The sequence below is a fragment of the Bufo bufo genome, chromosome 4 (genome assembly GCF_905171765.1).
Source record: "Bufo bufo chromosome 4, aBufBuf1.1, whole genome shotgun sequence".
Classification (NCBI taxonomy): domain Eukaryota; kingdom Metazoa; phylum Chordata; class Amphibia; order Anura; family Bufonidae; genus Bufo; species Bufo bufo.
The window spans coordinates 12372283-12398235 of record NC_053392.1 but is presented as its reverse complement, the minus strand read 5'-3'; the positions used below and the strand labels follow the sequence as shown (position 1 = coordinate 12398235).

Here is a 25953-nt window from a genome sequence, read left to right as displayed (position 1 = left end):
TCTTAGTACTTTTGTTTTTAAGGGCTGTGAAAGGGCCTCTCCCCTCAGGGTTATCAGGTATACTATCCAGATTGTATAGAAAACGAACGTCGCCAAGGATCTCCACCGGTATCCCCAGCTCGCGACTTTCTTTTTTGTCCTTAAGCTGGAAATGTTTATGCCACTTAAGCTTACGGGCAAACAGGTGGAGATCCTTGGTCCAACGAAAAAGGTCGAATCTAGTAGTGGGCACAAAAGATAAGCCACGTCTCAAGACCCTGACCTCTGTTGGGGTCAGGGAACGAGACGATAGGTTGATTACCAACCTATCATCGGTTAACACTGTTGTGTTGCCGGTGGTTGGTTGCTGCGATTCCGCAGTTGGTAATGCATCCCCTGATCTAAAAAAGACGAGGACGAGGAAGAGGATGGTTGTGGGGCGGGGGGAGTGCATTGTGGTGGGTTGCTATATTGATTCCCGTTATAGCGACCTCCACGGCGTTTTCCTTTATACCCACTACGGCCCCGGCCCCTGGACTTAGGGTGTCTCTCTCTCTCGTTATCCGAGATGTCAGTCTCGGTGGAGGATTGATCTGTTCTTTGGGGGTTATCAGGGTTTGTCAAGAATAGGTATGCTTTGTTTTCTTTAAAGTCCTGTGAGTCTCGCGTGAACTGCCTGTGTTTGCGTTCTTTAAGGTGATATTGGTAACGCTCAATGGTGTTGATTAGATAGCATGAATATTGCACAGGTGTGCCTTAGACTGCCCACAATAAAAGGCCACTCTGAAATATGCAGTTTGATTACACAGCACAATGCCAAATATGTCGCAATGTTTGAGGGAGCGTGCAATTGGCATGCTGACTGCAGCAATGTCTACCAGAGCTGTTGCCCGTGCAATGAATGTTCATTTCTCTACCATAAGCCGTCTCCAAAAACGTTTCAGAGAATTTGGCAATACATCCAACTGGCCTCACAACCGCACGTGTAACCACACCAGCCCAGGACCTCCACATCCAGCATGTTCACCTCCATGATCGTCTGAGCCCAGCCACCCGGACAGCTGTAGCAACAATCGGTTTGCATAACCAAAGAATTTCTGCAAAAACTTTCAGAAACCGTCTCAGGGAAGCTCATCTGCATGCTCGTCGTCCTCATCGGGGTCTGGACCTGACTGCAGTTCGTCGAGTGGGAAAATGCTAACATTCGATGGCTTCTGGCGCGTTGGAGAGGCGTTCTGTTCACGGATGAGTCCTGGTTTTCACTGTTCAGGGCAGATGGCAGACATTGTGTGTGGCTTCGTGTGGGTGAGCGGTTTGCTGTGTTGTAGATCGAGTGGCCCATGGTGGCGGTGGGGTTATGGTATGGGCAGGCGTATGTTATGGACAACAAACACAGGGGCATTTTATTGGTGGCATTTTGAACGCACAGAGACACCGTGAGGAGATCCTGAGGCCCATTGTTGTGCCGTTCATCCACGACCATCACCTCATGTTGCAGCATGATAATGCATGGCCCCATATTGCAAGGATCTGTACACAATTCCTGGAAGCTGAAAACATCCCAGTTCTTGCATGGCCAGCATACTCACCGGACATGTCACCCATTGAGCATATTTGGGATTCTCTGGATCGGCGTATAAGACAACGTGTTCCAGTCCCTGCCAATATTCTGCAACTTCGCACCGCTATTGAAGAGGAGTGGACCAACATTCCACAGGCTGCAATCTACAACCTGATCAACTCAATGAGACAGAGATGTGTTGCACTGCGTGAGGCAAATAGTGCCCCCCCCCCCCAGTAAAGCAAAACTGTGAACATTTCAGAGTGGTCTTTTATTGTGGGCAGTCTAAGGCATACCTATGCAATAATTATGCTGTCTAATCAGCACCTTGATATGCCACACCTGTGAGGTGGGATGGATTGTCTCGGCAAATGAGAAGTGCTCACTGACACAGATTTAGACAGATTTGTGAACAATATTTTAGAGTAATAGGTCTTTTGTGTATGTAGAAAATGTTTCAGATCTTTGAGTTCAGCTCATGCAAAATGGGAGCAAAACTGAAAGTGTTGCATTTATATTTTTCTTCAGTGTATGATATATATATATATATATAGTCATACAGGGGCATACATTACCCATAAGCTTCCAAAATGTATAAAAAATGTATATACAGTGTAGTTTACAGTTTTTTTCTGGATCCCCCGATGGATGCCAAGAGGACCCTATATCTGTCAGGAGGATGGATCCTATGGAGAAGTGTGATGTATATGGGAAATGCAGGCTCTAACGTGATGTGACCGGAGAATAACATGTGGAGCTCCTACATTACATGTCATTACCACGTGTACACACTGCACATGACCAGACTGAGGCTCTAACACGGCCTCTTCTCACCTCGTCTCCTCTTACCTGGTGATGTCAGAGGCCGGGGAGCCTCCATCATGGCCTCCTTGTACCGATCCTTGTGTCCTTCTACATACTCCCACTCCTCCATGGAGAAATAGACCGCCACATCCTGACACCTTACAGGAACCTGACAACACAATGACACCGTCATCACCCAGACACCCCCAGTGCTATTACTGGAGAATTTCCCAGCAGTGTCACCTCTCCAGTCAGCAGCTCAATCATCTTGTGGGTGAGTTCTAGGATCTTCTGCTCATGTATCAGGGGAGGAGGCTCTGTGATGGGGGTCCTGCTCCACCCTCCTGACTCATGGATGATGGGAGTCCCTCCCGATGTCTTCTTTACTATGGTGTAATCCTGTGGATGGAGAGAGACACTTAGGGAAAGAAATTCCTTCCTGACTCCAGATCTACACTCAGAATCCCTCCCTGGATCATGGCCCCATCTCCAGTAATCTAGTCACTAGAAGCTGGAATAATATTACCATCCAGGCCTCTTTTGGACTCTTCTAGAAAATTCACCATGACTCCTTCACCTGGCAGAGAGCTCCATAGTCTCAGTGCTCTAACAGCTGATCTTCAGGTTCCCCGTCACTTGAAAGGTCTGGAGGCCGTTCTCCAGGACCCTGGACTCTTCCTATCACTTCCTATGATGGATTCTCCTTCCCGATGTCTGACTTGTTACAGAATACAATAAAGAGGAGAGAAATCTAGAAAAGTTTACCTCTCCGCTCAGCAGGGAGATGATCTCCAAGGTGAGGTCTAATATTCTTCTGCTGATCTCCTTCCTGTCCATCCTTGGTGGTCATTCAGGAGAATAGGAGAGAACTGGAGGAGCTGGAGGCTTCTAGTACTGCAGGCGCCTTTATGAGGAGAGGAGAGGCTGGAAATCCTCCAGGGACAAGAGCATTAGTGAGATCCAGAACCGCACTTACCACTCCTGGAGAGACCCCGCTTCTCAGAGCCCCCAGCATCGGGGATAAAGGGGGATTCTGAAGAAATGGCTGAAAACAATAGCAGTGACTACCAGGACCTGCTCTGTATCTGCTACACTGCAAGAGTTCAAGGACCTGTGATGATGTCACTGTCATGTGATCAGTACAGGAAGAGGCGGAGCTCAGCAGTAGAAATAAGTGATAGTGAAGAACCTGTGATGACATCATCATCATGTGATCAGTTCAGAGGGGTGGAGATAATCAGTAGAGAAGTAGCCGTGAAGGGACCTATGATGATGTCACGACCAAATTTCTGTGAGGGAGCGCCAGTTCTGGAGTTTGGTAGAACAGTGTGAAATTTCAGCAGGAGGAGATAGGGAGTAATGTTCTGCAGGGACTGCCGAAGTAATGGTCTCCTCTTCACTGATTGTGGGCTCTTGGAGTATTTCATCCTCATAGAAAAACAGCACACATCTTCATACATTGTGTTGTCCTTCTGGAAATCTCGAGCACCCCTCCTCACACACATTTCATGTCACAAACTACACATCTATGTCCATCAAACCACTAAGGAAAAGCGGGAGCGTATACATTTTTATACTTTCAGGCCTCCTTGATGATCGACCAGGAAAATTAATTTACCCGTAAGAGCAGATTATTATATTTTTGATCACCTTAGTTCCGAAATAAGTTAAATGGGTTATCGGCCTGTTACAGACTGGTGATCTCTCCTGTTTCAAAAGGCAGTGACACTCTCAGTAGGACCATGTCCTTCTCCCTGCATCCCATAGGCCAGAGATGTTACAATTATAGGTCATATGGATTGAAAGTCGTGTAGGATGATTGTGCAATCTGTCTGTTGGTAGGCTACAGTCTCTGAGGACATCAGGGATTATGTGGCCTCCTTTGTCACCTCAGAACAAGACTCCTAAACAAAAACCTGCAGGACTCTTCCTTCCTATACCAGAAGAATCATAGTGCCAATACATTGCTAAGTACGTCATCAACTACAGGCAGCAGACACTTAGTAGAAAACCCCTGAGAACACTGCGTTTCCAGATGTCACTCTTCTGGAGTCTTCTAAGTCTTGGAAACCCATCTAGATCAGCACAAGCAATACTGAGAAGCATCGTGAACTTTTCCCTCTGATACTGGGAAATATTGTGATCTTTTTTTCCACCTGTCCTGTCCATTAGAGATGTCGCGAACATAAAATTTTCCGTTCGCGAACGGCGAACGCGAATTTACGCAAATGTTCGCGAACCGGGCGAACCACCATAGACTTCAATAGACAGGCGAATTTTAAAACCCACAGGGACTCTTTCTGGCCACAATAGTGATGGAAAAGTTGTTTCAAGGGGACTAACACCTGGACTGTGGCATGCCGGAGGGGGATCCATGGCAAAACTCCCATGGAAAATTACGTAGTTGACGCAGAGTGTGGTAAGTTGAATTCGCAATGCGATTAATATAACCTGTATCAATCGCATTGCGATTACAACTTAGTCAAATTTGTGACACTGCAGCTTCAGAATGAATCTAAGATGGATGCTGTCCTTGCTTTTTGATAGGAGGTGGGAGGGTCTGGGAGGGAGGGTATGCTGCTGATTGGCTGGAATGTTAGGTACAGGGTCAAATTTTCGCCACAATGATGTATAGGGGATATGTTCGCCCGCCGCGGCGAACGCGAATAAGCTATGTTCACCGGGAACTGTTCGCTGGCGAATAGTTCGGGACATCTCTACTGTCCATGAGTCTTCATGGTGGAAATCACCCTACATGATGCCAGGATGTGTAGAACACGTACATATGCGTATATCGTAAATTATGTCCTACATGAATTACCTTAGACTAGAAGCGGGATTTAACTTTACTGCAGGTTTTGATTTTGGCCATATAGCTTTTTTTTTTAAAACTTTTTTTTGTTAGGCTACTTTCACACTAGCGTTTTAGTTTTCCGGTATTGAGATCCGTCATAGGGGCTCAATACCGGAAAAAAAAGCTTCAGTTTTGTCCCCATTTATTGTCAATGAGGACAAAACTGAACTGAACAGAACGGAGTGCTCCAAAATCCCTTCTGTTCCATTTAGTTGCGTTCCCAGACCGGAGAGCAAACCGCAACATGTTGTAGTTTGCTTTCCGTCCTGGGATGCAGAGCAAGACGGATATTTCTCTGCCACAATAGAAAACGGATCCGCTTCCCATTGACTTTCAGTGGAGTTCATGACGGATCCGTCTTGGCAATGTTACAGATAATACAACTGGATCCGTTCATAACGGACGCAGACGGTTGTATTATCAGTAACGGAAGCGTTTTTGCTGAACCCTACCGGATCCAGTAAAAACGCTAGTGTGAAAGTAGCCTTACATGATATTGTTCTAAAAGCCATAACTTTTTTATTTTTCCAGTGACATAGCCATGTTGTATTTTAGGAGTTGTATTTTTTAAAGCCACAATTATGGGGTGTATATAACGGACTGAGTAACTTTTATTTTTAAACTTTCTGGGGAACGGTGTAGAAAAAGGGAGTTTTGTCACAAATTTAACATTTTCAAATTTCCACCGTTCATCATGTGACATAAATGATATGACCTTTCTGCTGTGGATCAGTACAAATACAGAAACAATAAAACACTTTAGAGGACGTAGCCGATTCTTACCGTAAAAGGTTTGTTCAGTGATTTATATTGATGACCTATCCTCAGGACAGGTCATCAATGTCTGATCGGTGGGGGTCTGACACCTGACACCCCCGCCGATCAGCTGTTTAAAGAGGAGGCGACATTCCGTGTGATTACTGCTTCCTGGTCATTACACTGCATGTCGTCCCCTGTGACTGGAGCGAGTACTCGTCATTACACTGCACTTTGTCCTCTGTGGAGCGGCGGCGTAGTGTAATTACAAATACTCACTCCATTCAAGTGACTGGAGTGAGTACTCGTCATTACACTGCTTTTCCGAGAAGAGGTGTAGAGTAATAACCAGGAAGCAGCGCTCAAATGGAATACCACCTTCTCATCAAACAGCTGTTCAGCCAGGTGTCGGACCTCCATCGATTAGATATTGATGACCTATCCTGAGGACAGGTCAACAATATAAATTGGCAAGGCAACCCCTTTAAGGACGTGTCCCTTTATGTGGTAATAATTTTGGGACACTTTAACTTATGTGTCTATGTGTAATATGTTGCTATTAGCTGCTGCCTGGGCATACTACAGGGCTCAGAAGGGAAGGAGCACCATTTGGATTTTTGAGCATCAATTTTGCTGGGAGTGTTTTTGGCACCATGTAACATTTGCAGAGCCCCTGTGGTATTAGTACAGTGTGCAGTGTCCCACTATGTCTTACATGTGGGCACTTTAAACTTTTGCTAAATGTCATATTAGTGTATTGTGATATCAAGCTGTAATTCCTACTATCAGGCTGTTTAGTTGTCATCTAATCGCCCCTAAATGGTGATGGCATCACTTATATAAATAGTGGGGTGTACTAATAAAAGGGAGTTGAGAGGAGAAGGAGATTAGAGTTGGAGTGTGGATGATAAGAGAGGAACTTAATGGAGGAGCAGAACAGGTCTAGTCCACCATGTAGCTGCTATTTTAGCCCCTTGGTTCTGGCCAGGCTAAAGGAGCCTATAGAACAGTATTACAGCAGCACAGCACAGACCAGGGAGTCTACGTCTGGATATAGAAAAAGTCTAGTGGAGGTTAGAGCTAGATTAGCCATGGACTTCACAAGCACCAGTGACCAGGAGGACCCTAAAAGTACCTGGACATGCCTCTATGGACATAGTGGACCGTAATTCTTCAGTGAGCATCCATTCCAAAGAATGGAGCAGAAGACTGATGCCTGCCATTAGGAGCCGCCCTGTGGATTGCTACTGACCAGTAAGAGATATTATATCCATTACCTAAGTGCTAGAGAATGGACAAAGTATAAACAGATACAGAAAGAAGGAAACTCCTCAAATTACAATTACCAAGCCTGTTATAAGGAATACAGCTGAACCAATTTTTGGATTATTGCTTTGCTATCTACATGAACTGTACTGACTACCTGAAGACAAGTGATTTAGTAAAAGTTCTGTTGTTTAGTACAATGGACTCTTCATCCTTTCTACCAACTTCAGTTGCACCTAACGGTGCTGGCATCACAAACAACCGGGATCCCAGCCTCCAAAGCACCCTAAACACCTATACCATCAAGGGCACCACAACCACCATCTGGCTGGTGGTCCCTGTACTAGAGAGTGCCCCGGAGGATTTACTGCTGTCTTCCCCTTCACTGCACACCGACCCAGGGAGGCTCTGCTAACCATGAGTACCAAACAACTACTACCCCCATCAGCAAACTGTAATCTCACGTGTTGCCCCTGCGGTCCATTCATTCCATAGCGCTGTACATATGATAAGCAGTGCACATACATAATACAGACAAGTGCACTAAGCATAAACAAGACGAGTTACAGACTGGTACAGAAGGAGAGAGGGCCCTGCCCGCGAGGCTTACAATCTACATGGTATCGGAGAAGGACACAGTAGGTGCGGGTGAAGCTGGTCATGGCGGTATAGAGGCAGCAGGGTCACTGGTTGTAGGCTTGTCTGAAGAGGTGGGTTTTCAGGTTTCTTTTGAAGGATTCCACTGTAGGTGAGAGTCTGATATGTTGGGGTAGCGAGTTCCAGAATATGGGGGATGCACGGGAGAAATCTTGGAGGCGATTGTGGGAAGAGGTGATAAGAGGAGAGGAGAGAAGGAGGTCTTGTGAGGATCGGAGAGTGCGTGTGGGGGTGTATCGGGAAAGTAGCTCAGAGATGTAGGGAGGCCTTGTATGTATTTGTTAGTACTTTGAAGTGAATTCGCTGGGCTATGGGGAGCCAGTGAAGGGATTGGCAGAGGGGAGAGGCAGAGGAGTAACAGGGTGAGAGGTGGATTAGTCAGGCAGCAGAGTTGAGGATAGATTGGAGGGGTGCGAGAGTGCTAGATGGAAGGCCACAGAGGAGAGTGTTGCAGTAGTCTAGGCGGGAGATGATGAGGGCATGTACAAGCATTTTCACAGATTCAAAGTTAAGGAAAGCCTGAATGCGGGAGATGTTTTTGAGTTGGAGGCGGCAGGTGGTGGAAAGGGCTTGGATGTGTGGTCGGAAGGAGAGGGCAGAATCCAAGGTCACTCCAAGACAGCGGACTTGGTTGACCGGGGAGAGTGTGCAGCCATTGATCGTGATAGATAGGTCTGTTGGGGGGTTGAGCAAGATGGGGGAAAGATGATGAATTCTGTATTATCCATGTTAAGTTTTAGAAAGCGGAAGGCGAAGAAGAACGATATAGAAGATAGACATTGTGGGATTCTTGATAGTAAGGTGGTGATGTCTGGACCAGAGAGGTAGATTTGTTTGTCGTCAGCGTAGGAGTGATATTGAAAGCCATGGGACTCTATGAGCTGTCCCAGGCCAAAAGTGTAGATAGAGAAGAGCAGGGGTCCTAGGACAGAGCCTTGCTGGACACCAACAGAGAGGGAATGAGACTAGGAAGTAAGATGCCAAGAGCCTAAAATCTCCTAAGACCATTGCTTTCCCGTGCACACAGAACCCCGGTCCCTGCAGAGCATTACACCTTCTTCTCATCTTGTGAAATATCACACAGTTCTACTCCAGAACTGCCCCTCCCTCACAGGAATGTGATCACATGGGCGTGATGTCATCACAGGTCTTTCACCACCACTTCTCTACTGCTGAGCTCTGCCTCCTGCACTGATCACATGACGGTGACATCACCACATCACTGCTGCTGAGCTCCGCCCTGCACATCACATGACAGTGATGTCATCCCAGGTCCTTCAGCTCTTGCAGTGCAGCAGATGCAGAGCAGGTCCTGGTCGGTAGTCACTGCTGTGGTGTCTGGAGCCTCTTCTTCTCTCTGGTATCAGCCATTTCTCCAGAATCCCCCTTTATCCCCGGTGCTGGGGGCTCTGAGAAGCGGGGTCTCTCCAGCAGCAGTAAGTGCGGTTCTGGATCTCACTAATGCTCTTGTCCCTGGAGGATTTCCAGCCTCTCCTCTCCTCATAAAGGCGCCTGCAGTACTAGAAGCCTCCAGCTCCTCCAGGTCTCTCCTCTTCTCCTGAATCACCACCAAGGATGGACAAGAAGGAGATCAGCAGAAGAATATTAGACCTCACCTTGGAGATCATCTCCCTGCTGAGTGGAGAGGTAAACTTTTCTAGATTTCTCTCCTCTTTATTGTATTCTGTAACAAGTCAGACATCGGGAAGGAGAATCCATCATAGGAAGTGATAGGAAGAGTCCAGGGTCCTGGAGAACGGCCTCCAGACCTTCCAAGTGATGGAGAACCTGAAGATCAGCCACCAGTATGGTCAGTGATGTATCATGGAGACCAATAGTCATGTTGTAGGAGCCATGAGAAGGTAAGTAGGCACGTTGTACCCAGGAGGAGAGGAAGCAGAGGAGGAGATGGCCGGAGTGTGGCCTGGAGGGAGGATTTCTACCACTAGTCTGACATCTAGATGATACTGGACTATAACAAGGAGGCATCCACTACGTCTAGAGGAAAGAAGGTTTCTCCACCAACATAGAAGAGGAGTCTTTACTGTAAGAGCAGTGAGACTATGGAGCTCTCTGCCAGAGGAAGGAGTCATGGGGGATTCTCTAGAAGAGTCCAGAAGGGGCCTGGAGGTCTGGAGGGTAATAATATTCCAGCTTCTAGTGACTAGATTACTGGAGATGGAGCCATGATCCAGGGAGGGATTCTGAGTGTAGATCTGGAGTCAGGAAGGAATTTCTTTCTCTAAGTGTCTCTCTCCATCCACAGGATTACAACATAGTGAAGAAGACATCGGGGGGGACTCCCATCATCCATGAGTCAGGAGGTTGGAGCAGGACCCCCATCACTGAGCCTTTCCCCCTGATACATGAGCAGAAGATCCTAGAACTCACCCACAAGATGATTGAGCTGCTGACTGGAGAGGTGACACTGCTGGGAATGCTAGGAAATTCTCCAGTAACAGCACTGGAGGGGTCTGGGTGATGACGGTGTCATTGTGTTGTCAGGTTCCTGTAAGGTGTCAGGATGTGGCGGTCTATTTCTCCATGGAGGAGTGGGAGTATGTAGAAGGACACAAGGAACTGTACAAGGACTCCATGATGGAGGATCCCCGGTCTCTGACATCACCAGGTAAGAAGAGACGAGGTGAGAAGAGGCCGTGTTAGAGCCTCAGTCCGGTCATGTGCAGTGTGTACACGTGTGTAATGACATGTAATGTAGGAGCTCCACATGTTATTCTCCGGTCACATCACGTTAGAGCCTACATTTCCCATATACATCACACTTCTCCATAGGCTCCATCCCCCTGACAGATATAGTGTCCTCTTGGCCTCCATCGGCCGGTACAGTAGATGACACTATTCTATACAGAGGGTCCTGCAGGAAAACCTGCGCCATGCCGTATACATAGGGCTTATGGGTGACGTCTGCCCATGTGTGACTATATAGAATGATAGGACTGTACAGGGGAGACGTCACCTCCTTCTATCAGAGATCTACATTAGGAAACCCTCCTGATATCTACCTCTGATGGAAGGCTCAGACGTGGTGTGAACACATCCTTATTCCATAGTCACTTTCCAGTAGTTCTCCTCCCTTCATGTCTGGGATCCTCTAGTCACTCCACAAGCAGAGAAGACACAAGGTGCTGTGTGTGACCGGAGAAGAAGGTGGGATCACCGGGCTCTTCTCTCTCCTCCTCCAGTCTGTGGTCCTGTCAGAGCGGACATGTGTCTTCTAGCAGTAGATGTACGGCCCGGAGTGTTCTAGCTGCGGAGGCTCCACAATATGTCATGGGCTCCGCTTTCTCTTACTGTGAGGATCTGCTCCAGGATACATAGGAGTGGGGTGACATGGGGGGTGCAGATGAATCGGGCAGCCTGAGGGGGTGATAGACGTCCCTGATCAGCGGCCGATGCCTGAGCTCCACACACACGTCCCTCGCTTTACTGTACTGCTGCATTAGGGTGTGTTCACACATGGCAGGTTTGTTGTAGAGGTTTCCGCTCCTGAAATCCGTCCCATATATGTGAATGTGGATGTTCCTGCAGCAGGGGATGGATACAGCGGTGGAGGCCATCAGACCGGCCGGGGTTATTCCTCTCTGTTATCAGCAGCGGAGCACAGTGTGCTCTGGTTATAAATGATCCGACCTCTCCTGTAAGAAGCCGGGGGATGGGAGTCATCTGTGGATAACGGGGACTTAACCCATTAATGACCAATGAGCTACATGAACGTCACTGGTCAGGAGGGAATGTGAGGAGCGGGGTCAGGAGTTGTGATACAGAGATGACACCCAACAAAAGATGTTGTGGTCAATAACATCCACTGCAGCTGGGCAGACATGGGGGCTTCCTTTATCCTCTGATGACCCCTTTCCCTACAACACAATTTTCGGGCGCTGGTCGGTGGTAATGGCATCCTGAGACATAATGAAGGCCCGCCATCTTGGTTCTTCTGTTATACCTGCCTCTGGAGTCAGTATGATTGCAGATTCAAGACCCATAGGGAACTAAAAGAAATAAAGTTTTTCCAAATATTAATGAAGCAAAATACATATAACAAATTCCAATCCCCCCCCATTTATCATGGAAAAATAAACATTATTTGTATTCTCATGTTCAAAAATATGAAATATTAAAATCATGCTGTGAAAAAATCCTATTCTTCCCTAAAAATATATGATCAAAAAAGTTATATGTACCCCAAAATAGTACCAATAAAATCTCCAGCTCGCCCCACAGAAAATGAGCTCTCAATTTACAGGAGTGAGAATATGGTGACATGCCTATTCATAGGACGGGATAAATATGTGACCACTGAGACCCCACTGATCATGAGAACGAGGGTCCCGTGTCCTCCTTGTGAATGGAGTGGATGGAGCAGACGTCCTCTCAGATATCTCCAGCATTTCCACTGGCAGTGAGGGGAGCAGCAGACATCTACAGCCACCGCTCCATCCATGTGAGGACCCAGGACCCCTGTTCTCATCATCTGTAAGGGTCCTAGAGGTGGATTTTTCTATGTGGGGTGACTGGATTTGTTCTGGTTTAGCAGAAGGTTGGTGAGGAGCAGAACATTGTTATTTAGGCCCCGATCACTAAACCTAGAAGTGAAGGAGCTGAGAGAAGAGTCTGATCTATAGACAGATCTACAGGAGGCCATGTATTCAGTCACTGTGTGCTTGTGTCTCCACAGATGGATCCAGGAGAAGAAATCCCCCCGAGAGATGTCCCCGTCCTCTGTATTCCCAGGACTGTCCAGAGGAAAAGCTCCCAGAGAACCATCAGGTAGATGGAGCAGAAGTCTCCCAAGAATTTGATTTTTAAAGGGAACCTGTCATCACCTTCATGCTGACCGTACTCAGGGCAATATAAAGTAGTGACAGAAATGCCGATGTCAGCGGTGTGTCACTCATGAGCTAAAAGTAAGTGGTTGCTGAGAACCAGCATCATAATCGTTGCATAATCTCCTAGATAGAAGACTGTCAGTCATCAGCAGGTGGGCAGGAGAGCAGCAATTCATGAATAACCAGGACTCTTCTCAGGAGGCCGGGACTCTTTTCCAGGCCCAGTCTGCAATGATTGTGATATTGTTCTCAGCAACCACTTACTTTTGAATTTTAAATGACAGACGCTGAAATCAACTCACCTGTCTCTACTTTATGCTGCCATTAGTATGGGCAGCATAAAGGTGATGACAAGTTCCCTTTAAAGTGATTGAACCAAAGATCATTTTAATATTTTTTTTTTCTTCAGGATGAAAACCTGATTGATATTAAGGTTGAAGTTAAAGATGAAGAAGAAGAGGAGATGGATTTATGGGGCGTTCATCAGTGTAAGAAGGCTGGGTGGTGGCTTTCATGTCTGTTTTCTGGGTCATCTAGATACTACTCCCATCATCTCATCGTCACATGTAATAATCTCTCCTGTCCCTGTGTGTTTCTTACAGATGGACTCATAGAAAGAAATCCCCCCGAGAGATGTCCCCGTCCTCTGTATTCCCAGGACTGTCCAGAGGAGAAGCTCCCAGAGAACCATCAGGTAGATGGAGCTGAGCCCTATACACATCTATATAGGGGGGTCCTGCAGTCATAGAGGGGTCATAGATTGTGGGGGTCTCTTATGTGGATCTGTTAGATTTCCCACCTGTCTGCTGTATTGTGCTGAATTGTTACAGATGACAAATCAGGGGGAAGATGTGACTGATATTAAAGTGGAGGATGAAGAAGAGCGGATGATGGGCGATCCCCCGTGTAAGAGTGAGGTGGAGGAGGACATTCCAGTCCATGTGACCACAGGTATGGAATCATGAATGGAGGAAGGGAATTGGGAGGTTTCTTCAGGTGAGGCTCCACCTTGTTTCTCTATCAGCTTCCTGAGTATACAGCAGGGCTCAAAGAGGAAGGAGTGTCTCAAAATCAAGGGGTGTATGAGAAATAGTATAATACTCCTTCACACAAGGTCCAGGTGTGTTGGGGCCGGTGTCGCACTGGTAGATGGTGTCTCTTCTTATCACTCAGCACCTTTTTTGAGTCTTTTCCTTCCTCCCTGGTACAATGTGTGTGTCCTCACTTGCAAACGTACTGGGACCCCCCCCAGTCTGTCAGATTTTTTTTCCCTTACTGTGCCACATACCTCTGTACTTCTAGAAGCGAGGCACTTGTTTATTAGAACACTGGTATAGTAACTATCCAGGTAGAGGTGGTAGCCCTGGTACAGATGGATGTATCAAGCACCAGACATGTCTACCCTACCTACAGTCATACCCTACCTACAGTCATGCCCTACCTACAGTCATGCCCTACCTACAGTCATGCCCTACCTACAGTCATGCCCTACCTACAGTCATGCCCTACCTACAGTCATGCCCTACCTACAGTCATGCCCTACCTACAGTCATGCCCTACCTACAGTCATGCCCTACCTACAGTCATGCCCTACCTACAGTCATACCTAACCTACAGTCATGCCCTACCTACAGTCATACCTAACCTACAGACATACCCTACCTACAGACATACCCTACCTACTGACACACCGGACCTACAGACACCCTCTCTACCAAACCGTCTCCTGCTGTATATCACTTCCAAACACAGAACAGACCCTTGTGGTCACCACTTGTCACTAGTCTCTCTCGTTCTGATATCTGTCCTTCACCAAATCCACTGAACTATCCCGGGATTAAGCCAAACTTATCAATCAGCTCTTTATGTAGAAGTGTATAAAAGTCTGTGCTGACATCCAGATCTGCGATATCTTCGGCACCAGCTTCATCCGACACCTTTGTGTCATAGGCAATGAGATCAATGAGATGTTTGACATCATCTGCTTTGCCCTGACTAACGCCATGCTGTTCTGGGTCCAGTATATTGGTTTTAGGTGGTTTATTATCCAGTTTTTCAGTAGTTTTCATGATTTTGACTGCTATCGATGTTCTGCGGTTGGTCTATAGTTGCTGGCTGCAAAGGTATAAGAAAAATAAAGGAACTACGTCTACTTCTCCTTCCTGCTGGATCCACTTCAGGATTTTGCTTAAAAACTCAAGCATATTCATTGACCTTTCAAGTGACAATTTAATCCAGGGGTCCTGAATCTTATGATATCTGGTCTAGGGTTGTTTCGATACCAAAATTTTTATTCGGTTTCAATACCATAAGAAAGTATTGCGATATTCGATACCATTAAAAAAAAAATCAAACGCCCAAAAAAGCTGCGTGCATTCTGCATTTTATGGAACGTCCGGCTCATAATCAAACCGTCCGATCCTATTTTTTTGGGGACAAGGTGACTAAAAAAATGGCGAATCTCGCGGTTTTTCTTTTTTCTTTTACGGCGTTCACTGCATAGGAGATTTTTTAAGATATTTTAATAATTTGGGATTTTCAGACATGGCGATATGTAATTTTTTATTTATTTATTGTTTATATAGTTTATACGTAAAATTGGGAAAAGGGATGATTTATACTGAATATTTTGGTGTGTTTTATTATTTTTTTTACTTTTTTTAAACTTTTTATTTGATAACTATCCCCCTAGAACTTGGGATCTTTTAATCCCTTGTCCTATTCACCCTGATCGAGCTCTTTCAGGGTGAATAGGACCTCACACTCTCCCTGCTGCCCTGGGCATAGTGCACACAGTAGCAGGGAGATCACCATGGCAGCCAGGGCTTCAGTAGCGCCCTGGCTGCCATGGTAACCGATCAGAGTCCCAGGATTACACTGCTGGGGCTCCGATTAGAAGCTGCCACTGCCACCAATCAGGAGGAGGGGAGGGGACCCTGTGGGGGGCATGCCACCAATGATTTTAATACTGGGAAGGAGGAGGGCGCACTGCGCTACCAATGTTTTTAATACTGGGGGGCGCACTGCGGCACCAATGATAATTAACGTTTAATACAAATAAAGTTGGCAGCAGAAACACATTGCCGGCACCCGACCTCTGACAGGGAGTTGCGATCAGTGGAAATTAACCCCTCAAGTGCAGCGGATCGCAGCGCCCTGTCAGAGGTCGGGTGCCGGCAATGTGTTTCTGCCACCTGTATTTGTAATGTATTAAACGTCAGTTATCATTGGTGGTGCAGTGGCCACAGCCCGTCCTCTTCTTCTCCTCTTCATTCCCATTGGTGGCAGCGGCAGCAGCGGCACAGGGGGGAGGGAGAGACTGCTTCCTTCTCCCCTGTGCTGCTGAGGGAACATGGCCTCGCTGAGAGCAGCGTGATCCAAGTTCTCTGATACTGGACTGTGCAGTAATCTTTTGGTAACACAATTAGATGGTCGGCGGCTTTGACCCAAGCTGCCCTTTTCTGGGGTCATGGGGTCCTGGTTAACAGGTTGAGATGGGTTCCTTCCCATACCGTAACTATAGACAGTGTAGTCATACCTGAAACAGTGCTCATAATTTCCCGCCTCTGTATTTTGTTATTGATACCATTTTGTGTATGATTCTGATCACCTTTTTCTATTTTTTGGGGAGGTGAATCAAGCAAAAAAACAGCAGATCAGCTATTGTGATTTTTTCCCCCCATTAATAAGTATATTTAACGTTTGGGCATTTTTGGGACTTGACAATGCCAATGATCCTTATTTTTTTAATTGTTTATATTTGGGGAAAGGAGTTAGAATTTGTATATGAATTTTATTTTTATAGGAATAAAAAAAATATATATATATATTTTTATATGTAATAGCATCTGATCAGAATGCAGTGGTTTCACTTCAGAGGTTCAGATTGGAGGACAGGGAGAGCCTCCTCCCTGGATCTAATCTCTCATATGCTGTAGTTCGGATCTAAGATCCAAAGTCGAGTAGTTCAAAACTTTGTTTTAAGGGTTACAGAGATCCGTCTCCGTACAGCATGAAAATGTATGGGCTCTGGCGAGGTGAAATCCGAGAGACTTCGGTAATAACCAGTTTCCCTCGCCGGAGCCCATACATTTGATTGCTATACAGAGACGAATCTCCATACAGCATTCAAACTAAGTTTTGACCGAAGTGACTTTGGATCTATGATGCGAAGCTCACTTTGCTCAACCCTAGCTGTAGTTACTATTGATCATGGCATCTGAGGGGTTAATTGACCTGGATTTGAGTTGGCTCCAATCCCAGTCACTGTAGCCACGTGTCCGCCACCACCCACTGTGTATTGAGTGGACCTAGCTCATGAGTCCGCTCCATACATGATTCACATGTGTATGACAGACATATCCATCATATAGTGTAAAGAGATTAATAATAATCTAGAACTCTTTATATACTTGTTATGAGTTATGATGCCAAAAATCTGGACAAATGAGAACTTATTAGGATGTTGTAGACGGAGGGGGCAAATAAAGTCATTGTAAGACAAAAGGCCACAGTGTGCTGGTTTCTAGGTAACACAGAGCTGTTAATGGAATGAATGCATGCCACAGTCTCCAGCCCATCCAAAGCTTGGAATAGGGCTGTAGATACCAATAGACCAGAAGATATACTTCAAAAGCCGTCCTGTCATAATTCATGTTTTATTATGAATAACTTATGGTCTTGTGATCAGGGAACTGGAGGCTTCTTTGGTCTCAAGCGCTAGGATTTTCGACCTTAGGAAACCTACGGAATTACATATTGGTGGAAATGAATACTATTTCATATTTATGTTTGGTATGCCTGGGTCGGTAAAAATATCCTGTAAAACTTGCCGGTTATATTATCCATCTCAGGGATAAGTCGTTGCTTGATGCTGTAAATATCCGCACCCTCTAAGTACATCTTTGTTGTGTTACTCTCAAAGGCCAGTGGGCTAGAGGTTTGCCGGACGTATCGTTGAAGTTTGTGAATGCTGCGTATCTGTAACCGGGGTGTGACATCGGTTGTACTAATGGGTGGTGGCAACAGCTTTGTACGTGGATGTGAGGACGTGTTTGGAGGTCGCTAAACTCCTTGGTAGCCTAATGCGTAAGGCGAGTGTGGAAGCAGATTGTCCTGCAAAGTAACGAGCGCAGTGAATGCTAGAACTCCCCCTTGTGGCTTGTCACCTTGCATGTGTTCCTATTGTGACATACTCTGCTTGTCATGTAAACTTTTTCCCGACAGCCGCAGGTCAGACCCATCCTCTTTGCAAGCTTTTCAGTCTGGAATTCTAATGTGTCTCTCAACTGTAGAGACTAAAAAAGAAAGCATTAGGTAAATGTAAATGTACATATGCTGATGGATTGAACTCCCTGATAGATTGAACTTGGACCTGATAGATTGAACTCCGTTTCTTTACCAAACCTTAAATCCATAAATCTGATTCCTAAAACAGGTCAAAAAATGTATAATACCTAATTTTCATAACCTCTTAACACCAAATCTTTTTTTTTAATCTCTGTAAGAACTCTGATGAAAATGTCATGTTATCACCAGATTATAAAGTAAAAGGTGAAGATATCGGGCAGCGCTCTTCAGGAGAGAACTTCATTACCCATAATGTACATCCAGGACTTCAATGTAGAGATCCATCATATAATCATCCTAATCATGAGGAACCTTCTGCAGATCAATCACAGATTGTTACCAAAAGTACCGGGCAGAAAGAGGGTCTAGGATTTCAGTGCGAGAAATGTGGAAAACAGTTTACACAACACTCTAATTTATATACACACCGAAGACTTCACACAGGGGAGAAGCCGTATTCATGTTCAGAATGTGGAAAATGTTTTATATATAAATCACTGCTTGCTAAGCATGAGAGAATTCACACAGGAGAGAAGCCGTATTCATGTTCAGAATGTGGGAAAGGTTTTCTTTATAAAGAGAGCCTCAAGGTGCATCAGAGAAGTCACACAGGAGAAAAAACATTTATATGCACCAAATGTGGTGACTGTTTTACAAAAAAGTCAGGTCTTGTTACACATGAGAAAATTCACACAGGAGAGAAGCCATTTTGATTTTCTTAATGTGAAAAAGAGAATCTGAATTATAGACACTAAATTCTTGTTTGGAATGTGGGAAGTGTTTCCAGGCATTAAACAGCCTATATGAGAGTATATTTTTTTGTGGAATTACCCTGGGTCTGCCAAAGAGCCAAATTATATTTCCCTGTGGTCAACAGTGACCAGGATCCATGGAGGAAAAGTATTGTGGATATGAGGCAAAAGAAGAAGAAGAGCGTTGTTTACTGTCAGAGCAGTGAAGATGATTGTCCCCATGGACCTTGCTTCTTACCGTATTCATACCTCCGCCAGCACTGCAGGAGAATCCAGAGGGACACAGTGAGAAACGGAAGGACACCTCCTGTAGTCTTTTATGTAACCTTTGTGGACATATGGAATGGGTGTTTGCTCTTCATTAATACAATATATCAAGATAAAGGTGATGGGGGAAAAAATAACAATTTGAGTTGACAATAATTTGTTAAAAAACCCAGATCTTCCATTTCCTTCTCTTTGCCTCATTCACACTTGTGTATTCTGGTCAGTATCTTACACCAGTATTTGTAGGATAAAACTAGGAGTAAATTTTGATTGGACCGGCACTCGAACATATGGGTTCACGCAAAGGACCAATATGGAATAAAATAGTGCAATTTATTAGAACATAAAAACATGCATACACGTATTAGTGGGATAGGTTAAGCGGTAGATGGACTATCACATATAACAAGTCCGCAATAATGCAGGTATAGCAGCTGAGTTGGATCGAAACAGCTGAATGGAAATAAAAGTGGATAAAGTCCCGTTCTTATGCTGGTAATTCCTGTTAGACAAAATCCATGGCAAACAGTCTCGTATCATAATTTGTTGAGTACTCACTAATGCGCAGCACTGTGGCGTCCCACATGTCAAAGCGCTTACCTCGGTGTCGATTCAATCAGATGCAAACGGCAGAGTATGATTGCTTGCTGATGTCATCAATCGGAACTCCGTTAGATCGCTTCTATTCTCGCGAGATGAGCTGTTACCTTTTCTTTCATATAATACAGACTCTTAATCGCGGCATGAAGATCGCAGTGAAGCTTCGATCTTTTTATCAATAGGATCGGAGTTTGACATGTGGGACGCCACAGAGCTTGCGCATTACAAAATAGTGAGAACTCAGCAAATTATGATACGAGACTGTTTGCCATGGATTTTGTCTAACAGGAATTACCAGCATAAGAACGGGACTTTATCCACAATTATTTCCATTCAGCTGTTTCGATCCAACTCAGCTGCTATACCTGCATTATTGCGGACTTGTTATATGTGATAGTCCATCTACCGCTTAACCTATCCCATTAATACGTGTATGCATGTTTTTATGTTCTAATAAATAGCACTATTTTATTCCATATTGGTCCTTTGCGTGAACCCATATGTTCGAGTGCCGTTCCAATCAAATTTAACTTTTATCATTTTTTTTGAAAGGGTGATTCATTTTGGACATTGGCACCTATCCCTCCTATTACCATAAAACTAGGAGTAGCTCCCGAACATGGAGGACGTTCCATTATACTTTTCTCTGTTTTATTCCGTTCCCTGTTACGGCTTACAGATACTGATACAAGATAACGACCGAAATACAAAATAGTGAATGATAATGTCTTTTTGCTGATGACACAAAGATTTGTAACAGGGTTGATGTTCCTGGAGGGATACACCAAATGGAAAAGGATTTAGGAAAACTAGAGGAATGGTCAAAAATCTGGCAACTAAAATTTAATGTTGATAAGTGCAAGATAATGCACCTGGGGCGTAAAAACCCAAGAGCAGAATATAAAATCAGTGATACAGTCCTAACCTCCGTATCTGAGGAAAGGGATTTAGGGGTCATTATTTCAGAAGACTTAAAGGTAGGCAGACCATGTCATAGAGCAGCAGGAGATGCTAGCAGAATGCTTGGGTGTATAGGGAGAGGCATTACTAGTAGACAGAGGGAGGCGCTCATGCCGCTCTACAGAGCACTAGTGAGACCTCATTTGGAGTATTGTGCTCAGTACTGGAGACCATATCTCCAGAAGGATACTGATACTTTGGAGAGAGTTCAGAGAAGAGCTACTAAACTAGTACATGGATTGCAGGATAAAACTTACCAGGAAGGATTAAAGGACCTTAACATGTATAGCTTGGAAGAAAGACGAGACAGAGGGGATATGATAGAAACTTTTAAATGCATAAAGGGAATCAACAAGATAAAAGAGGAAAGAATATTTAAAATAATAAAAAACTGCTACAAGAGGACAAAGTTTTAAATTAGAGGGGCAAAGGTTTAAAAGTAATATCAGGAAGTATTACTTTACTGAGAGAGTAGTGGATGCATGGAATAGCCTTCCTGCAGAAGTGGTAGCTGCAAATACAGTGAAGGGGTTTAAGCATGCATGGGATAGGCATAAGGCCATCCTTCATATAAGATAGGGCCAGGGACTATTCATAGGATTCAGTATATTGGGCAGACTAGATGGGCCAAATGGTTCTTATCTGCCGACACATTCTATGTTTCTCTGAGATCATGCACAGCCAGTTATACATCTCATATCTTCCTTGGAGGTCTGTGGGGGTCTTCATTCATCTAGGTCAGACTCATGATATATCCGTAGTACTAAATCAGAGCAACTGGACATGTATTTTTTAGAAATCAAAATGTATCTTACATTGTAACCAACAACACAATATGGGGAATTAGTAAGAAGTAATCCCACCCATAGGAAGGGCTCTCTTGATGTACAGAGTTCAAAATAAGGCTAGTTTCACACTAGTTTTCAGGAGATCTGGGAGGCTCTTCTGGCAGGGAACAGTATGCCGGATCTTTCGAACAACACTGTGAACTTAGCCTAAACCATCCAAAGGCTGCGCTTTCTAAAACCTGGAACTCAACCTATAATGACTGATAAAGATTGAGTGAGAACTCCAGGAATCTGACTTTTCTCTTCCCAAGAAGTAGACACTGCCTGAGTTGAATGAGCCCGGACTTAAGATGACAGGTCCTATTTTAGCTGCTCCTTTCTGGAATGTCTTTATCAAAGATCAAATATTTAGAAAAGGCTCCACCAGCAGACTACTGGAGCTCAGCCTTTCAGTTACCAGCTGAAAAAAAGGAATAAATCAATAATAATATAGGCTGGCTCACGGTATTTTTGCATAAAATTTCTTGATACACTAGATCAAAACAAACTGACTTGGTGTCAGTATCAGCATACATAAACAAATGTGTAAATAGGTATATAAGTGCGGAGCTCACGCACAAACCTAAATAACCGGAGTACTCCTAGGAATAAGACCTAATGGCTAGAGTTAGGCTGCAAGGGGTATTCTATTGAACCGCTCAAATGTCCATGATTTCAGATGCCGATTTGCCGAATAGTTGGAACCGAAGGTTCAAAGTTGTCCTTGTTGTAATTTCCCACAAGGGGGACTCTGTGTTTAAATGTCGTCTGACAAATAGAAACCACACTTTCTCCGATCTGCAGGGCTCCACTTACTTGTTACTTGCGGAGCAAACCATCAGACCCGCTCGCTCAGCGTCCCACGTGTCCAGCCAGGTAGTCGATCGCTGGTTTGTGACGCAGGAGTCTGAACCGTCAGACCAACGGAAGCTGGTACAGCTGAGCTGAGCCGGTAATTGCCTGAACCTGTCAGACCAGGGAGAGTGAACAGGGTTTACCTTGTGTTTGCGGCAATGTCAGATATAGCAACACAGTTTCAGTCCACTTAATAGATCCTTGGTAGATGAAATCTTTGCAGCGGTATAGGACGTCTTCTATTGCTTTGAAAAAGGATTGAAGAAACAATATATAGTTGAAGAAAAATCCTCTTGCGTTTTTATGAAAAACCGCACCGGTAGCCTGGTCTTAATACACACTAAGAGAAAGTGTGGTTTCTATTTGTCAGACGACATTTAAACACAGAGTCCCCCTTGTGGGAAATTACAACAAGGACAACTTTGAACTTTCGGTTCCAACTATTCGGCAAATCGGCATCTGAAATCATGGACATTTGAGCGGTTCAATAGAATACCCCTTGCAGCCTAACTCTAGCCATTAGGTCTTATTCCTAGGAGTACTCCGGTTACTTAGGTTTGTGCGTGAGCTCCGCACTTATATACCTATTTACACATTTGTTTATGTATGTATGCTGATACTGACACCAAGTCAGTTTGTTTTGATCTAGTGTATCAATAAATTTTATGCAAAAATACTGTGAGCCAGTCTTTATCAAAGAGTCTGAAGGTAAAGATCTGCCTAAAAATCAGATATAACTTCTGTTTAACCCTTTAACATAGAGGTACTAAGACCTTTTGTCCAGACTAGAGTTGCACCGTGTATCGAACTATTGATACCCAATCGATACTTTTAGACCCGGATCGATTCAATACCGGGTTTTACTATTTTCTATTCAGTTACAGAACATGGCACTCGCCGCTCCCAGCGCACGCCATGTTCTCCTCAGCAGCAGAGTGGAGAAGGAGTCTCTCCCTCCCCAATGTGCCGCAGCCACCAATAAGAGCATAGTACTGGGGAGGAGGAGGGACTGTGGTCGCTGCGTCACCAATGAGAGCATGCTACTGAGGAGGAGGAGGAGGGGCTGTGGCCGCTGACACCAATGAGAGCATAGTACTGAGGAGGGGAGGGGCTGTGGCCGCTGCGTCACTAATGAGAGCATGCTACTGAGGAGGAGGAGGAGGGGCTGTGGCCGCTGACACCAATGAGAGCATAGTACTGAGGAGGAGGAGGGGCTGTGGTCGCTGCGTCACCAATGAGAGCATGCTACTGAGGAGGAGGAGGAGGGGCTGTGGCCGCTGACACCAATGAGAGCATAGTACTGAGGAGGGGAGGGGCTGTGGCCGCTGCGTCACTAATGAGAGCATGCTACCGAGGAGGAGGAGGAGGGGCTGTGGCCGCTGCCTCTCCAATGAGAGCATAGTACTGAGGAGGAGGAGGGGCTGTGGCCGCTGCCACCAATGAGAGCATAGTACTGAGGAGGGGGAGGGGCTGTGGCCGCTGTGTCACCAATGAGAGCATAGTACTGAGGAGGAGGAGGGGCTGTGGTCGCTGCGTCACCAATGAGAGCATGCTACTGAGGAGGAGGAGGAGGGGCTGTGGCCGCTGACACCAATGAGAGCATAGTACTGAGGAGGGGAGGGGCTGTGGCCGCTGCGTCACTAATGAGAGCATGCTACCGAGGAGGAGGAGGAGGGGCTGTGGCCGCTGCCTCTCCAATGAGAGCATAGTACTGAGGAGGAGGAGGGGCTGTGGCCGCTGCCACCAATGAGAGCATAGTACTGAGGAGGGGGAGGGGCTGTGGCCGCTGTGTCACCAATGAGAGCATAGTACTGAGGAGGGGGAGGGGCTGTGGCCGCTGCGTCACTAATGAAGGTAATTAACCTGTTAATACAAATGTAGGATGCGGGTGCCAGCCGTGTCACATACCCAGCACCCGCCCTCTATGACAGGGCACTGCAATCCGCCGAGCTGCGGCAATCAACTCCTCAGGTGCCACACCTGTGGGGTTAATTGACGGAGATCGCAGCACCTGGCCATAGAGGCCTCCTGCATTTGTATTAACAGGTTAATTATTTTCATTGGTGGCGCAGTCCCCCCCCCCCCCAAGTATTATAAATTATAATCAGAATCAAAATGTACAGCACAGCACCTGATAAACAATGAAGGAGACTCCGGTCGAGGGATCACCATGGCCCCTTCCATCAAATGATAGGTGGAGATACTGGGGGTCATACCCTTCCAATCACATGCTGATTGCCTATCCTAAAAGTAGATAATCAACACGAAACTCCCAGAAAACATCTTCATCATCTTGTGCCCCACGAGTCTCTTCTCTGTATATGTACATCGGTTTTTGGGGCTAATCTGTGTGAAAACATAAAGTCATGTCATGGAAAATATCCACGGCCATACACACTAGGGGGTACAATTAGAATGATTTTTTTTTTTCCATTCTTGATTTTAATCTATTTTTTTTTCTGATCTCCATGGGTCCTTAGAGGGTCATTGGAGCTGCAGGGCACATGCTCGACCTTCTACTCCATTCGGGCAGGGGAACAGGACTCCCATTATCTGGATGGGTGGGGATTTTGAGCCATTTATTGGGCGGCATAACTACCTTTATTCTACGGGTCAGGCCGATTACTGCAATGCCAAATACTGATAGTTTTATTGTTTACTAGTTTTGCCAAAGGACGGAAAATTATGAGAGCGAGATACAGTACAGACCAAAAGTTTGGACACACCTTCTCATTCAAAGAGTTTTCTTTATTTTCATGACTATGAAGGCATCAAAACTATGAATTAACACATGTGGAATTATATACATAACAAACAAGTGTGAAACAACTGAAAATATGTCATACTCTAGGTTCTTCAAAGTAGCCACCTTTTGCTTTGATTACTGCTTTGCACACTCTTGGCATTCTCTTGATGAGCTTCAAGAGGTAGTCACCTGAAATGGTTTTCACTTCACAGGTGTGCCCTGTCAGGTTTAATAAGTGGGATTTCTTGCCTTATAAATGGGGTTGGATCCATCAGTTGCGTTGAGGAGAAGTCAGGTGGATACACAGCTGATAGTCCTACTGAATTTGTATTATGGCAAGAAAAAAGCAGCTAAGTAAAGAAAAACGAGTGGCCATCATTACTTTAAGAAATTAAGGTCAGTCAATCAGCCGAAAAATTGGGAAAACTTTGAAAGTGAGGGCTATTTGACCATGAAGGAGAGTGATGGGTGCTACGCCAGATGACCTGGCCTCCACAGTCACCGGACCTGAACCCAATTGAGATGGTTTGGGGTGAGCTGGACCGCAGAGTGAAGGCAAAAGGGCCAACAAGTGCTAAGCATCTCTGGGAACTCCTTCAAGACTGTTGGAAGACCATTTCAGGGGACTACCTCTTGAAGCTCATCAAGAGAATGCCAAGAGTGTGCAAAGCAGTAATCAAAGCAAAAGGTGGCTACTTTGAAGAACCTAGAATATGACATATTTTCAGTTGTTTCAAACTTGTTTGTTATGTACATAATTCCACATGTGTTAATTCATAGTTTTGATGCCTTCATAGTCAGGAAAATAAAGAAAACTCTTTGAATGAGAAGGTGTGTCCAAACTTTTGGTCTGTACTGTACGTGTCCGTCCAT

At 45.3% G+C, this 25953-nt stretch overlaps 1 protein-coding gene and 1 long non-coding RNA gene across 2 annotated transcripts in view; one reads left to right on the top strand and one right to left on the bottom strand.

Moving 5' to 3' along the window:
- The window catches only part of LOC120998306 (oocyte zinc finger protein XlCOF7.1-like), a 1981422-nt gene that overhangs the window by 515658 nt on the left and 1439811 nt on the right, over positions 1-25953 (bottom strand). The gene's annotated exons all lie outside the window — the stretch shown is intronic.
- Positions 10285-13351, top strand: LOC120998451. Its single transcript, XR_005778396.1, has 3 exons — positions 10285-10299; positions 10383-10506; positions 13327-13351. It is a non-coding gene; the product is annotated as an uncharacterized LOC120998451 (long non-coding RNA).